The 14,541-nt window shown below is 51.9% G+C and overlaps 1 long non-coding RNA gene across 3 annotated transcripts in view; it reads right to left on the bottom strand.

The window, feature by feature from the left end:
* Window positions 1-14,541, bottom strand: part of LOC142468723 (uncharacterized) — a 71,074-nt gene that overhangs the window by 37,818 nt on the left and 18,715 nt on the right. For 2 of the 3 annotated variants that reach the window (XR_012788856.1, XR_012788857.1), the window contains exons 3-4: window positions 5,057-5,096; window positions 3,654-3,736 (exon numbers count right to left, since the gene is read on the bottom strand). This is a non-coding gene — a long non-coding RNA (uncharacterized LOC142468723). The remainder of the gene's footprint in view (window positions 1-3,653; window positions 3,737-5,056; window positions 5,097-14,541) is intronic. The other variant, XR_012788858.1, reaches the window with a different exon arrangement.

The following is a 14,541-nucleotide window of genomic DNA, read 5'->3' as shown; positions in this document are numbered from 1 at the left end:
AGAGTGCTGGTTGTGTGTGGCACAGCAGAGTGCAGGTTGTGTGTGGCACAGCAGAGTGTTGGTTGTGTGTGGCACAGCAGAGTGCAGGTTGTGTGTGGCACAGAGAGTGCTGGTTGTGTGTGGCACAGCAGAGTGCAGGTTGTGTGTGGCACAGCAGAGTGTTGGTTGTGTGTGGCACAGCAGTGTGCTGGTTGTGTGTGGCACAGCAGAGTGCTGGTTGTGTGTGGCACAGCAGAGTGCAGGTTGTGTGTGGCACAGCAGAGTGCAGGTTTGCGTGTGGCACAGCAGAGTGCAGGTTGTGTGTGGCACAGCAGTGTGCTGGTTGTGTGTGGCACAGCAGAGTGCAGGTTGCGTATGGCACAGCAGAGTGCAGGTTGTGTGTGGCACAGAGAGTGCAGGTTGCGTGTGGCACAGCAGAGTGCAGGTTGTGTGTGGCACAGCAGAGTGCAGGTTGTTTGTGGCACAGCAGAGTGCTGGTTGTGTGTGGCACAGAGAGTGCAGGTTGTGTGTGGCACAGAGAGTGCAGGTTGCGTGTGGCACAGCAGAGTGCAGGTTGTGTGTGGCACAGCAGAGGGCAGGTTGTGTGTGGCACAGCAGAGTGCAGGTTGCGTGTGGCACAGCAGAGTGCTGGTTGTGTGTGGCACAGCAGAGTGCAGGTTGCGTTTGGCACAGCAGAGTGCAGGTTGTGTGTGGCACAGCAGTGTGCTGGTTGTGTGTGGCACAGCAGAGTGCTGGTTGTGTGTGGCACAGCAGAGTGCAGGTTGCGTTTGGCACAGCAGAGTGCAGGTTGTGTGTGGCACAGCAGAGTGCTGGTTGTGTGTGACACAGCAGAGTGCTGGTTGTGTGTGGCAGAGCAGAGTGCAGGTTGTGTGTGGCACAGCAGAGTGCAGGTTGTGTGTGACACAGCAGAGTACTGGTTGTGTGTGGCAGAGCAGAGTGCAGGTTGTGTGTGGCACAGCAGAGTGCAGGTTGTGTGTGACACAGAGAGTGCAGGTTGTGTGTGGCACAGCAGAGTGCAGGTTGTGTGTGGCACAGCAGAGTGCAGGTTGCGTGTGGCACAGCAGAGTGCAGGTTGTGTGTGGCACAGCAGAGTGCTGGTTGTGTGTGACACAGAGAGTGCAGGTTGTGTGTGGCACAGCAGAGTGCAGGTTGTGTGTGGCACAGCAGAGTGCAGGTTGCGTGTGGCACAGCAGAGTGCAGGTTGTGTGTGGCACAGCAGAGTGCAGGTTGTGTGTGGCATAGCAGAGTGCAGGTTGTGTGTGGCACAGCAGAGTGCAGGTTGTGTGTGGCACAGCAGAGTGCAGGTTGTGTGTGGCACAGCAGAGTGCTGGTTGTGTGTGGCACAGCAGAGTGCAGGTTGTGTGTGGCACAGCAGAGTGCAGGTTGTGTGTGGCACAGCAGAGTGCTGGTTGTGTGTGGCACAGCAGAGTGCTGGTTGTGTGTGGCACAGCAGAGTGCTGGTTGTGTGTGGCACAGCAGAGTGCAGGTTGTGTGTGGCACAGCAGAGTGCAGTGATTGTGTACGAGAGACTGTATGACTTTTTTTTTAGCTTTGTTGGCGTAACTATAGAGTAAGGGGCCCACAGGCTTTTCACTTACTTGCCAGTCATTGTCCCACGACATCATGATGTCGCTGCGTCATATCACGACACATTGTCATGGCTACGCATCACCATGTGATGTTGTGTTGTTATGACGCCACATCATCGATGGAGGAGGGCTGCAGTTACAGAAGCCCTTCCCTCTCTCCCCCGGCAATCAGTATCATTCCTGTAACCCGGGGGATTCATCAGGAGTCGGGAGGGAAGTCCCCGACTCCCTTCGGCCTCCCCGAGCCTGGCCCCCCGGGTCATGCCTGGGCCCCCTGGGACATGCCTGGGCCCCCGGGACATGCCTGGGCCCCCCGGGGACATGCCTGGGCCCCCCTGGGACATGCCTGGGCCCCCGGGACATGCCTGGGCCCCCCGGGGACATGCCTGGGCCCCCTGGGACATGCCTGGGCCCCCGGGACATGCCTGGGCCCCCTGGGACATGACTGGGCCCCCGGGACCTGCCTGGGCCCCCGGGACATGCCTGGGCCCCCTGGGGACATGCCTGGACCCCTGGGACATGCCTGGGCCCCTGGGACATGCCTGGGCCCCCCGGGGACATGCCTGGGCCCCCCGGGGACATGCCTGGGCCCCCTGGGGACATGCCTGGGCCCCCTGGGGACATGCCTGGGCCCCCGGGGACATGCCTGGGCCAACGGGACATGCCTGAACCCCTGGGACATGCCTGGGCCCCTGGGACATGCCTGGGCCCCCGGGGACATGCCTGGGCCCCTGGGACATGCCTGGGCCCCGGGGACATGCCTGGGCCCCCCGGGGACATGCCTGGGCCCCTGGGACATGCCTGGGCCCCGGGGACATGCCTGGGCCCCCTGGGGACATGCCTGGGCCCCCGGGGACATGCCTGGGCCCCCGGGACATGCCTGGGCCCCCCCCCTGGGGATCTGCCTGGGCCCCAGGGACATGCCTGGGCCCCTTGGGGACATGCAGTAGTTACACCAGTTTGTTGGCCGATACTACACAATTATATTTGCTTTTAGTGCACAATACAAAAGCAAACTGAATTCTCTAAATCAAACTACACTCATCCCGTCCAGTAATCCAACTCACTGCCCGAGTATTGTAAACATGTTCTCTGGGTGAAAATAAAATGTAAGTAAATCTTTAGTGGAAACGGCTGTAAAAGTAGTTTTTGCCATTAATAATATTAAGGATGGGCAGGTTCCAGGTGTGAAACTCGAACTATGAAGCTCGTTCAAATGTGAAACTTCAGAGCAAAATGTGACCAAATGTGAAACTGATTTTCATATTCTTTTTTAAAATGTTTTTTTTTTTTAACTAGGTAAACCTTTGAATTTGTGACTGAAACCTGCAAACTTTTATAAAAAAAAAAAAGTTCCAAGCTCAGACATTTCTCAAATGTTTTTTTTTTTTTAAATTTATGTCCTGCTTTTTGGATTTTTTTCCATGATTTTTAAAAAATGTAAAACCAATCGAATACTAACAAAACCAAAAAAAAAACACACACAATAATTTTTGTTTTTTTAACCAAAACCAAGACACCAGTGAAAGAGCTCGAACCTTAGGACATACAGCGGTCTCCGATTTCCTAAATGTGGTGTTTTTTGTTTCCCAATTAAAAATTGGATTAAAACTGAGAATTGTAACTCTTTGGATTTTCCTAATTGTTTGAAGATTAATTGAAGCACCATCTCATAGGCCTTTCCAAATCATTCATTTATCCAATGAAGAATATTTACTGTATCAATACATCACACCAGACAAACGTGAGGTGTGTGTTTTATTTCCTGGGGGCTGATGCATGTGTCCATACATATAAGGGACTGTTAGTTAAACACATTCAAGGTTCTGCTTTGTAGGAGTTATGACTTATTATGCCCTTCACTTGCAGAAACCAGCATTCAAGATAGAGATAAATCCCTTATTGTTCCTAATACATCGTTGTATACAAGCAATGCACACTACCATTTCTCCTTTAATTCCTTATAGAAGCAGCAGTGCAGCTGGAGCTGTAAGGGAGACTACACCAGTAGATGTGACATTTTTCATAACAAAACAATGCTTATGTTAATGAGCGATATCTCACCTATTCACAGGAGCCATTTTGGATTCTGGGTGTGCTTTGGGTCACTGCTATGAAATCTCCATTCATTGTATGCCCTTCTAGTGCTGGAAAGAGTAAAGAGAGAATGTATTTTTTGTCTAACCTACATTTTGATATAACATATATTATTTGAACATAAAAATGGAATATCTGTTTTGGGGTTTACACTGTTTAACACACGTTGGGTTTACTGATTTGCTTATTGGAAAATAACTAAGATACACAGTAGAAAAATTACCAGGAATATAAAAACTTCATTTTAGCCTGAGGATAAAATGCTTAAAGGAAGCAAAACCTAGGAAAGGCTAACTATAAATGTTCAGCGCCCTTTTAAATATTACAAATGTAAAAATGATTGTAATATTTATATCAGATAGGCTCACTGAATACACAACTATGGCATTACATGCTTCTGTCATTCCCATGCCAGTCATAAATGAACCACAAATTCCACTTAAATACTTATATATATAATATAGACATGCATTCATACATTCATTCACTCCATGCACATACTGTACGTTCATACAGATATGCAGTTATTCATACACTGAGTTATGCATGTATTGCATCCACATCTAATGTCTTTGTATGCTCATTTGAAGTCATTGGAACCTATATTAAATCCTAGAGGCACACAGATGTACTATTTGGAGAGGATCTAATGTCACTTGTCATAATGTCATCATTTAAGATATCTTTCAAAGTTTTTTTACATTTAGGCCCAAAAAGTGCATTGTAACTTTGCAGGTAAAAGGATCAGTTCCAATGTTCAGTACATACTGTTAGTTAAGAGATCGTATGAGGCAAGAACGCTGAATAATTATCCTCACTAAAGAAATAATTATGGCAGACATATTTGAGAATCCCTACAATAATGAGTGTGCATTAATACTGTTCGGCAGTAATTGCAGGGGATGTGACAGTAAGATAAGGGAATAGGTCAAAACAGAAAAAGTTAAGGCTGTTGGTAAAAATCTGTTTACAGATCTTAGTGTTGGTATTTGCCAGTGATATTTTTACTTTAATTCACAGGTTTACCTGCAGCTAATTGATTTCTGATGCTAATAATGACCTTGTGTGCTCATTTGTAAAGTTTAACAGCAAATATTGATGATATGCTTTCAGTTAAGCAATGTGCATACTTTTCAGGCCTAAACCAACTTTACCTTTATTTATTGTCTAACAGACTTTTCCAGATGCAATTATCTCTTAATTCTGTATTTTCTAAGTGTAAAACATATATATATATATATATATATATTCATTTTATATATGCATTGCACATATTTCCTATATATTGTACACATGGGCACATTCACACCAAGAATAACATGTTTTGATAATAGGAGGTACACACATAAAATACACTGAAATGTACTTACTCCATATAAGCAACTATAGCTGTCACATGCCTCCTCTGTTCTTTGGGGAAGAAATAAAGTATATCAATAAGAGAAGTACCAAACACCATCAGAACAATCCATGTGTTTTAAACATTTTACCAGGAAAGACACACTGAGATGATCATCCAGTTGTCCAGTGTGTTGTACACTATCTTGCTTCCCATAGAGGGGTTTCTATGTCAACCTCTAAAACCACAAGACAGAGAGAACTTTGGCTATAACTGCAGCTGGCTCTTCTAAGCCTCAGAACCGCTGATCTCTCCATATTACACTATGAAATATAGCTTGGAACCACCAATCTAAACAATGTGATGAAGGCAAACAACAAAACATTACATTGGAATTCAGTAGGTAAACGGTATCTTAAAATGGATTTTAAAAGAACACTTCCCATTGTTAACAATAAATTGTGGGTTTTTTCTACACAGGGGTGTCTGGGCCACAGCAATGTAACTATGGAGCACAAGAGAATACAATTAGTAACATGGTATGTAGGTCTATACTAAAGGTGTTCCCTACAAATTGTATTCCAAAGCTCCCTTGGCACTGGGTTTTAGAATGAGAAAAACATTTGACAAGCACACAAATACACCAAAAACAATATATGCAATATCACTGAAACAATAGCAACACTGCAATACTGATCTGGTGCACGTTCAAATGATAAAAATGGACACACTTCAAGTTTTATAGATTTATATAAAAATATATGCTTTTTTTATAGAAATGAGGTGGTACTGCATGTATACTACTAGTATGATGTGCGTGTTGCACACTTTACCCTTGACACAGCCCTCTTCTATTTAAATGAACATGATTTAGATGTTATAACTGAAACCAGTTTGGTCACAATTGACACTCATAGACCATATGTTGGCAAAATTAAAGATATCTTAGAACAATCTTACACACAAAAGGCATACAGTACTCTGAAAGTAACCATGTGTAGGCCCTCCATTACCCGAAGGAGTTTCAGAAAATAGTATAAGGAAAGCAGTTTTATCAAATATAGCATATAGGACAATTTAAAGTCCCCTGTCTTTACATTGAGTAGAATATCAGTGTGACAAGACATACAAGAGGAAGCCCTCAATCTGTTTATTCCCTGACTATATAATAATGTATATTCTGCTGACGACACAAACATCCCTCAGGTATTCTCTTCAGAATAAATCTGCCGGGAACACATTTATATTCTGACAAAACAATCGTCAAAGTCCTAATAATGATGTCCATTAAAAAGACAAAGTCCCTCTATGTGTGAATGTCCTGCCAGACTAATACCCTCATCCCTGGGATTTCTGCCATTTACCATCCACAGGACAACTTGCAGGATAACGCCCCATGTTAATATCCAGAAGTGAATTCACCAGGCGGGGAGAGGGTTGATGATGTCAGCGTGATGCCCACATGACATCATTATTGGCAGCATTTAATGTCTGATTGCACTGTACAAAGGCACGCTGACAATGTGTAATCACTGGGTAACAAGAAGTATGGAGCCAATGTAAAAGAATGTGTACTCCATGTAACAAGCATGTGGCATGCCTCACATTACTTGACCGCAGAGAGGCCAGGCACTGCCCTGTGCCAAGTAACAGTGAGAAGAGGAGGCCCCCGCATATTACCTAACCGCAGAGAGGCCAGGCACTGCCCTGTGCCAATTAACAGTGAGAAGAGGAGGCCCCGCATATTACCTAACCGCAGAGAGGCCAGGCACTGCCCTGTGCCAAGTAACAGTGAGAAGAGGAGGCCCCGCATATTACCTGACCGCAGAGAGGCCAGGCACTGCCCTGTGCCAAGTAACAGTGAGAAGAGGAGGCCCCCGCATATTACCTAACCGCAGAGAGGCCAGGCACCGCCCTGTGCCAAGTAACAGTGAGAAGAGGAGGCCCCGCATATTACCTAACCGCAGAGAGGCCAGGCACCGCCCTGTGCCAAGTAACAGTGAGAAGAGGAGGCCCCGCATATTACCTAACCGCAGAGAGGCCAGGCACTGCCCTGTGCCAAGTAACAGTGAGAAGAGGAGGCCCCGCATATTACCTAACCGCAGAGAGGCCAGGCACTGCCCTGTGCCAAGTAACAGTGAGAAGAGGAGGGCCCCTCATATTACCTAACCGCAGAGAGGCCAGGCACTGCCCTGTGCCAAGTAACAGTGAGAAGAGGAGGCCCCGCATATTACCTAACCGCAGAGAGGCCAGGCACCGCCCTGTGCCAAGTAACAGTGAGAAGAGGAGGCCCCGCATATTACCTAACCGCAGAGAGGCCAGGCACCGCCCTGTGCCAAGTAACAGTGAGAAGAGGGGGGCTCCGCATATTACCTGACCGCAGAGAGGCCAGACACCGCCCTGTGCCAAGTAACAGTGAGAAGAGGAGGCCCCGCATATTACCTAACCGCAGAGAGGCCAGGCACTGCCCTGTGCCAAGTAACAGTGAGAAGAGGAGGCCCCTCATATTACCTAACCGCAGAGAGGCCAGGCACTGCCCTGTGCCAAGTAACAGTGAGAAGAGGAGGCCCCGCATATTACCTAACCGCAGAGAGGCCAGGCACTGCCCTGTGCCAAGTAACAGTGAGAAGAGGAGGCCCCGCATATTACCTAACCGCAGAGAGGCCAGGCACCGCCCTGTGCCAAGTAACAGTGAGAAGAGGAGGCCCCGCATATTACCTAACCGCAGAGAGGCCAGGCCCCGCCCTGTGCCAAGTAACAGTGAGAAGAGGAGGCCCCTCATATTACCTAACCGCAGAGAGGCCAGGCACTGCCCTGTGCCAAGTAACAGTGAGAAGAGGAGGCCCCTCATATTACCTAACCGCAGAGAGGCCAGGCACTGCCCTGTGCCAAGTAACAGCGAGAAGAGGAGGCCCCGCATATTACCTAACCGCAGAGAGGCCAGGCACCGCCCTGTGCCAAGTAACAGTGAGAAGAGGAGGCCCCGCATATTACCTAACCGCAGAGAGGCCAGGCACCGCCCTGTGCCAAGTAACAGTGAGAAGAGGAGGCCCCGCATATTACCTAACCGCAGAGAGGCCAGGCACCGCCCTGTGCCAAGTAACAGTGAGAAGAGGAGGGCCCGCATATTACCTAACCGCAGAGAGGCCAGGCACTGCCCTGTGCCAAGTAACAGTGAGAAGAGGGGGGCCCCTCATATTACCTAACCGCAGAGAGGCCAGGCACCGCCCTGTGCCAAGTAACGGTGAGAAGAGGAGGGCCCGCATATTACCTAACCGCAGAGAGGCCAGGCACTGCCCTGTGCCAAGTAACAGTGAGAAGAGGAGGCCCCTCATATTACCTAACCACAGAGAGGCCAGGCACTGCCCTGTGCCAAGTAACAGTGAGAAGAGGAGGCCCCTCATATTACCTAACCGCAGAGAGGCCAGGCACCGCCCTGTGCCAAGTAACAGTGAGAAGAGGGGGGCCCCGCATATTACCTAACCGCAGAGAGGCCAGGCACCGCCCTGTGCCAAGTAACGGTGAGAAGAGGAGGCCCCGCATATTACCTAACCGCAGAGAGGCCAGGCACTGCCCTGTGCCAAGTAACAGTGAGAAGAGGAGGCCCCGCATATTACCTAACCGCAGAGAGGCCAGGCACTGCCCTGTGCCAAGTAACAGTGAGAAGAGGAGGCCCCGCATATTACCTAACCGCAGAGAGGCCAGGCACCGCCCTGTGCCAAGTAACAGTGAGAAGAGGAGGGCCCGCATATTACCTAACCCCAGAGAGGCCAGGCACCGCCCTGTGCCAAGTAACAGTGAGAAGAGGAGGCCCCGCATATTACCTAACCGCAGAGAGGCCAGGCACTGCCCTGTGCCAAGTAACAGTGAGAAGAGGAGGCCCCTCATATTACCTAACCGCAGAGAGGCCAGGCACTGCCCTGTGCCAAGTAACAGTGAGAAGAGGCCCAGCATATTACCTAACCGCAGAGAGGCCAGGCACTGCCCTGTGCCAAGTAACAGTGAGAAGAGGAGGCCCCCGCATATTACCTAACCGCAGAGAGGCCAGGCACTGCCCTGTGCCAAGTAACAGTGAGAAGAGGAGGCCCCGCATATTACCTAACCGCAGAGAGGCCAGGCACTGCCCTGTGCCAAGTAACAGTGAGAAGAGGAGGCCCCGCATATTACCTAACCGCAGAGAGGCCAGGCACTGCCCTGTGCCAAGTAACAGTGAGAAGAGGAGGCCCCGCATATTACCTAACCGCAGAGAGGCCAGGCACCGCCCTGTGCCAAGTAACAGTGAGAAGAGGAGGCCCCGCATATTACCTAACCGCAGAGAGGCCAGGCACCGCCCTGTGCCAAGTAACAGTGAGAAGAGGAGGCCCCGCATATTACCTAACCGCAGAGAGGCCAGGCACCGCCCTGTGCCAAGTAACAGTGAGAAGAGGAGGCCCCGCATATTACCTAACCGCAGAGAGGCCAGGCACCGCCCTGTGCCAAGTAACAGTGAGAAGAGGAGGCCCCGCATATTACCTAACCGCAGAGAGGCCAGGCACCGCCCTGTGCCAAGTAACAGTGAGAAGAGGAGGCCCCGCATATTACCTAACCGCAGAGAGGCCAGGCACTGCCCTGTGCCAAGTAACAGTGAGAAGAGGAGGCCCCGCATATTACCTAACCGCAGAGAGGCCAGGCACTGCCCTGTGCCAAGTAACAGTGAGAAGAGGAGGCCCCGCATATTACCTAACCGCAGAGAGGCCAGGCACTGCCCTGTGCCAAGTAACAGTGAGAAGAGGAGGCCCCGCATATTACCTAACCGCAGAGAGGCCAGGCACCGCCCTGTGCCAAGTAACAGTGAGAAGAGGAGGGCCCGCATATTACCTAACCGCAGAGAGGCCAGGCACCGCCCTGTGCCAAGTAACAGTGAGAAGAGGAGGCCCCCGCATATTACCTAACCGCAGAGAGGCCAGGCACCGCCCTGTGCCAAGTAACAGTGAGAAGAGGAGGCCCCGCATATTACCTAACCGCAGAGAGGCCAGGCACCGCCCTGTGCCAAGTAACAGTGAGAAGAGGAGGCCCCGCATATTACCTAACCGCAGAGAGGCCAGGCACTGCCCTGTGCCAAGTAACAGTGAGAAGAGGAGGCTCCGCATATTACCTAACCGCAGAGAGGCCAGGCACTGCCCTGTGCCAAGTAACAGTGAGAAGAGGAGGCCCCGCATATTACCTAACCGCAGAGAGGCCAGGCACTGCCCTGTGCCAAGTAACAGTGAGAAGAGGAGGCCCCGCATATTACCTAACCGCAGAGAGGCCAGGCACCGCCCTGTGCCAAGTAACAGTGAGAAGAGGAGGCCCCGCATATTACCTAACCGCAGAGAGGCCAGGCACCGCCCTGTGCCAAGTAACAGTGAGAAGAGGAGGCCCCGCATATTACCTAACCGCAGAGAGGCCAGGCACCGCCCTGTGCCAAGTAACAGTGAGAAGAGGAGGCCCCGCATATTACCTAACCGCAGAGAGGCCAGGCACCGCCCTGTGCCAAGTAACAGTGAGAAGAGGAGGCCCCGCATATTACCTAACCGCAGAGAGGCCAGGCACCGCCCTGTGCCAAGTAACAGTGAGAAGAGGAGGCCCCGCATATTACCTAACCGCAGAGAGGCCAGGCACTGCCCTGTGCCAAGTAACAGTGAGAAGAGGAGGCCCCGCATATTACCTAACCGCAGAGAGGCCAGGCACTGCCCTGTGCCAAGTAACAGTGAGAAGAGGAGGCCCCGCATATTACCTAACCGCAGAGAGGCCAGGCACTGCCCTGTGCCAAGTAACAGTGAGAAGAGGAGGCCCCGCATATTACCTAACCGCAGAGAGGCCAGGCACCGCCCTGTGCCAAGTAACAGTGAGAAGAGGAGGGCCCGCATATTACCTAACCGCAGAGAGGCCAGGCACCGCCCTGTGCCAAGTAACAGTGAGAAGAGGAGGCCCCCGCATATTACCTAACCGCAGAGAGGCCAGGCACTGCCCTGTGCCAAGTAACAGTGAGAAGAGGAGGCCCCGCATATTACCTAACCGCAGAGAGGCCAGGCACTGCCCTGTGCCAAGTAACAGTGAGAAGAGGAGGCTCCGCATATTACCTAACCGCAGAGAGGCCAGGCACCGCCCTGTGCCAAGTAACAGTGAGAAGAGGAGGCCCCGCATATTACCTAACCGCAGAGAGGCCAGGCACTGCCCTGTGCCAAGTAACAGTGAGAAGAGGAGGCTCCGCATATTACCTAACCGCAGAGAGGCCAGGCACCGCCCTGTGCCAAGTAACAGTGAGAAGAGGAGGCCCCGCATATTACCTAACCGCAGAGAGGCCAGGCACTGCCCTGTGCCAAGTAACAGTGAGAAGAGGAGGCCCCGCATATTACCTAACCGCAGAGAGGCCAGGCACTGCCCTGTGCCAAGTAACAGTGAGAAGAGGAGGCCCCGCATATTACCTAACCGCAGAGAGGCCAGGCACTGCCCTGTGCCAAGTAACAGTGAGAAGAGGAGGCCCCGCATATTACCTAACCGCAGAGAGGCCAGGCACCGCCCTGTGCCAAGTAACAGTGAGAAGAGGAGGGCCCGCATATTACCTAACCGCAGAGAGGCCAGGCACCGCCCTGTGCCAAGTAACAGTGAGAAGAGGAGGCCCCCGCATATTACCTAACCGCAGAGAGGCCAGGCACCGCCCTGTGCCAAGTAACAGTGAGAAGAGGAGGCCCCGCATATTACCTAACCGCAGAGAGGCCAGGCACCGCCCTGTGCCAAGTAACAGTGAGAAGAGGAGGCCCCGCATATTACCTAACCGCAGAGAGGCCAGGCACTGCCCTGTGCCAAGTAACAGTGAGAAGAGGAGGCTCCGCATATTACCTAACCGCAGAGAGGCCAGGCACTGCCCTGTGCCAAGTAACAGTGAGAAGAGGAGGCCCCGCATATTACCTAACCGCAGAGAGGCCAGGCACTGCCCTGTGCCAAGTAACAGTGAGAAGAGGAGGCCCCGCATATTACCTAACCGCAGAGAGGCCAGGCACTGCCCTGTGCCAAGTAACAGTGAGAAGAGGAGGCCCCGCATATTACCTAACCGCAGAGAGGCCAGGCACCGCCCTGTGCCAAGTAACAGTGAGAAGAGGAGGCCCCGCATATTACCTAACCGCAGAGAGGCCAGGCACCGCCCTGTGCCAAGTAACAGTGAGAAGAGGAGGCCCCGCATATTACCTAACCGCAGAGAGGCCAGGCACCGCCCTGTGCCAAGTAACAGTGAGAAGAGGAGGCCCCGCATATTACCTAACCGCAGAGAGGCCAGGCACTGCCCTGTGCCAAGTAACAGTGAGAAGAGGAGGCCCCGCATATTACCTAACCGCAGAGAGGCCAGGCACTGCCCTGTGCCAAGTAACAGTGAGAAGAGGAGGCCCCGCATATTACCTAACCGCAGAGAGGCCAGGCACCGCCCTGTGCCAAGTAACAGTGAGAAGAGGAGGGCCCCGCATATTACCTAACCGCAGAGAGGCCAGGCACTGCCCTGTGCCAAGTAACAGTGAGAAGAGGAGGCCCAGCATATTACCTAACCGCAGAGAGGCCGGGCACTGCCCTGTGCCAAGTAACAGTGAGAAGAGGAGGCCTCGCATATTACCTAACCGCAGAGAGGGCAGGCACCGCCCTGTGCCAAGTAACAGTGAGAAGAGGAGGCCTCGCATATTACCTAACCGCAGAGAGGCCAGGCACAGCCCTGTGCCAAGTAACAGTGAGAAGAGGAGGCCCCGCATATTACCTAACCGCAGAGAGGCCAGGCACTGCCCTGTGCCAAGTAACAGTGAGAAGAGGAGGCCCCGCATATTACCTAACCGCAGAGAGGCCAGGCACCGCCCTGTGCCAAGTAACAGTGAGAAGAGGAGGCCCCGCATATTACCTAACCGCAGAGAGGCCAGGCACTGCCCTGTGCCAAGTAACAGTGAGAAGAGGAGGCCCCGCATATTACCTAACCGCAGAGAGGCCAGGCACCGCCCTGTGCCAAGTAACAGTGAGAAGAGGAGGCCCCGCATATTACCTAACCGCAGAGAGGCCAGGCACCGCCCTGTGCCAAGTAACAGTGAGAAGAGGAGGCCCCTCACATTACCTAACCGCAGAGAGGCCAGGCACCGCCCTGTGCCAAGTAACAGTGAGAAGAGGAGGCCCCTCACATTACCTAACCGCAGAGAGGCCAGGCACTGCCCTGTGCCAAGTAACAGTGAGAAGAGGAGGCCCCGCATATTACCTAACCGCAGAGAGGCCAGACACTGCCCTGTGCCAAGTAACAGTGAGAAGAGGGGGGCCCCGCATATTACCTAACCGCAGAGAGGCCGGGCACTGCCCTGTGCCAAGTAACAGTGAGAAGAGGAGGACCCCGCATATTACCTAACCGCAGAGAGGCCAGGCACTGCCCTGTGCCAAGTAACAGTGAGAAGAGGAGGCCCCTCACATTACCTAACCGCAGAGAGGCCAGGCACTGCCCTGTGCCAAGTAACAGTGAGAAGAGGGGGCCCCTCACATTACCTAACCGCAGAGAGGCCAGGCACTGCCCTGTGCCAAGTAACAGTGAGAAGAGGAGGCCCCGCATATTACCTAACCGCAGAGAGGCCAGGCACTGCCCTGTGCCAAGTAACAGTGAGAAGAGGAGGCCCCGCATATTACCTAACCGCAGAGAGGCCAGGCACCGCCCTGTGCCAAGTAACAGTGAGAAGAGGAGGCCCCGCATATTACCTAACCGCAGAGAGGCCAGGCACTGCCCTGTGCCAAGTAACAGTGAGAAGAGGAGGCCCCGCATATTACCTAACCGCAGAGAGGCCAGGCACTGCCCTGTGCCAAGTAACAGTGAGAAGAGGAGGCCCCGCATATTACCTAACCGCAGAGAGGCCAGGCACTGCCCTGTGCCAAGTAACAGTGAGAAGAGGAGGCCCCTCATATTACCTAACCGCAGAGAGGCCAGGCACCGCCCTGTGCCAAGTAACAGTGAGAAGAGGAGGCCCCGCATATTACCTAACCGCAGAGAGGCCAGGCACTGCCCTGTGCCAAGTAACAGTGAGAAGAGGAGGCCCCGCATATTACCTAACCGCAGAGAGGCCAGGCACTGCCCTGTGCCAAGTAACAGTGAGAAGAGGAGGCCCCGCATATTACCTAACCGCAGAGAGGCCAGGCACAGCCCTGTGCCAAGTAACAGTGAGAAGAATTTCAAAGAATTTCCAAAAACGTGTATTTTTATCACACAAAGAAGAGAGCGGGTGTCCTGAAAGAGGTATAGTATGTGTCATATTGTTCGGCTATATTTTATATTCTAGTAAATAAATACCATATTTGTAGTAATTAATCGGTTCTAACACCCTCCCCCGTGCCCTGCAGTGCTGCAGAATATTGTGTACACACACCTTGTTATTTACATGTGTCAAAAGACATGTGGGGGAATATATTTGGTGAATATTTTTTCTGCATTGTTGCACCTGAAATAAAGGTGGCTTTGAATGGAAAATATAATATTCAGTAATACATGCAGTG

This window comes from Ascaphus truei, chromosome 18 (assembly GCF_040206685.1).
Source record: "Ascaphus truei isolate aAscTru1 chromosome 18, aAscTru1.hap1, whole genome shotgun sequence".
Taxonomy (NCBI): Eukaryota; Metazoa; Chordata; class Amphibia; order Anura; family Ascaphidae; genus Ascaphus; species Ascaphus truei.
This window is presented reverse-complemented; position numbering and strand designations above follow the sequence as displayed.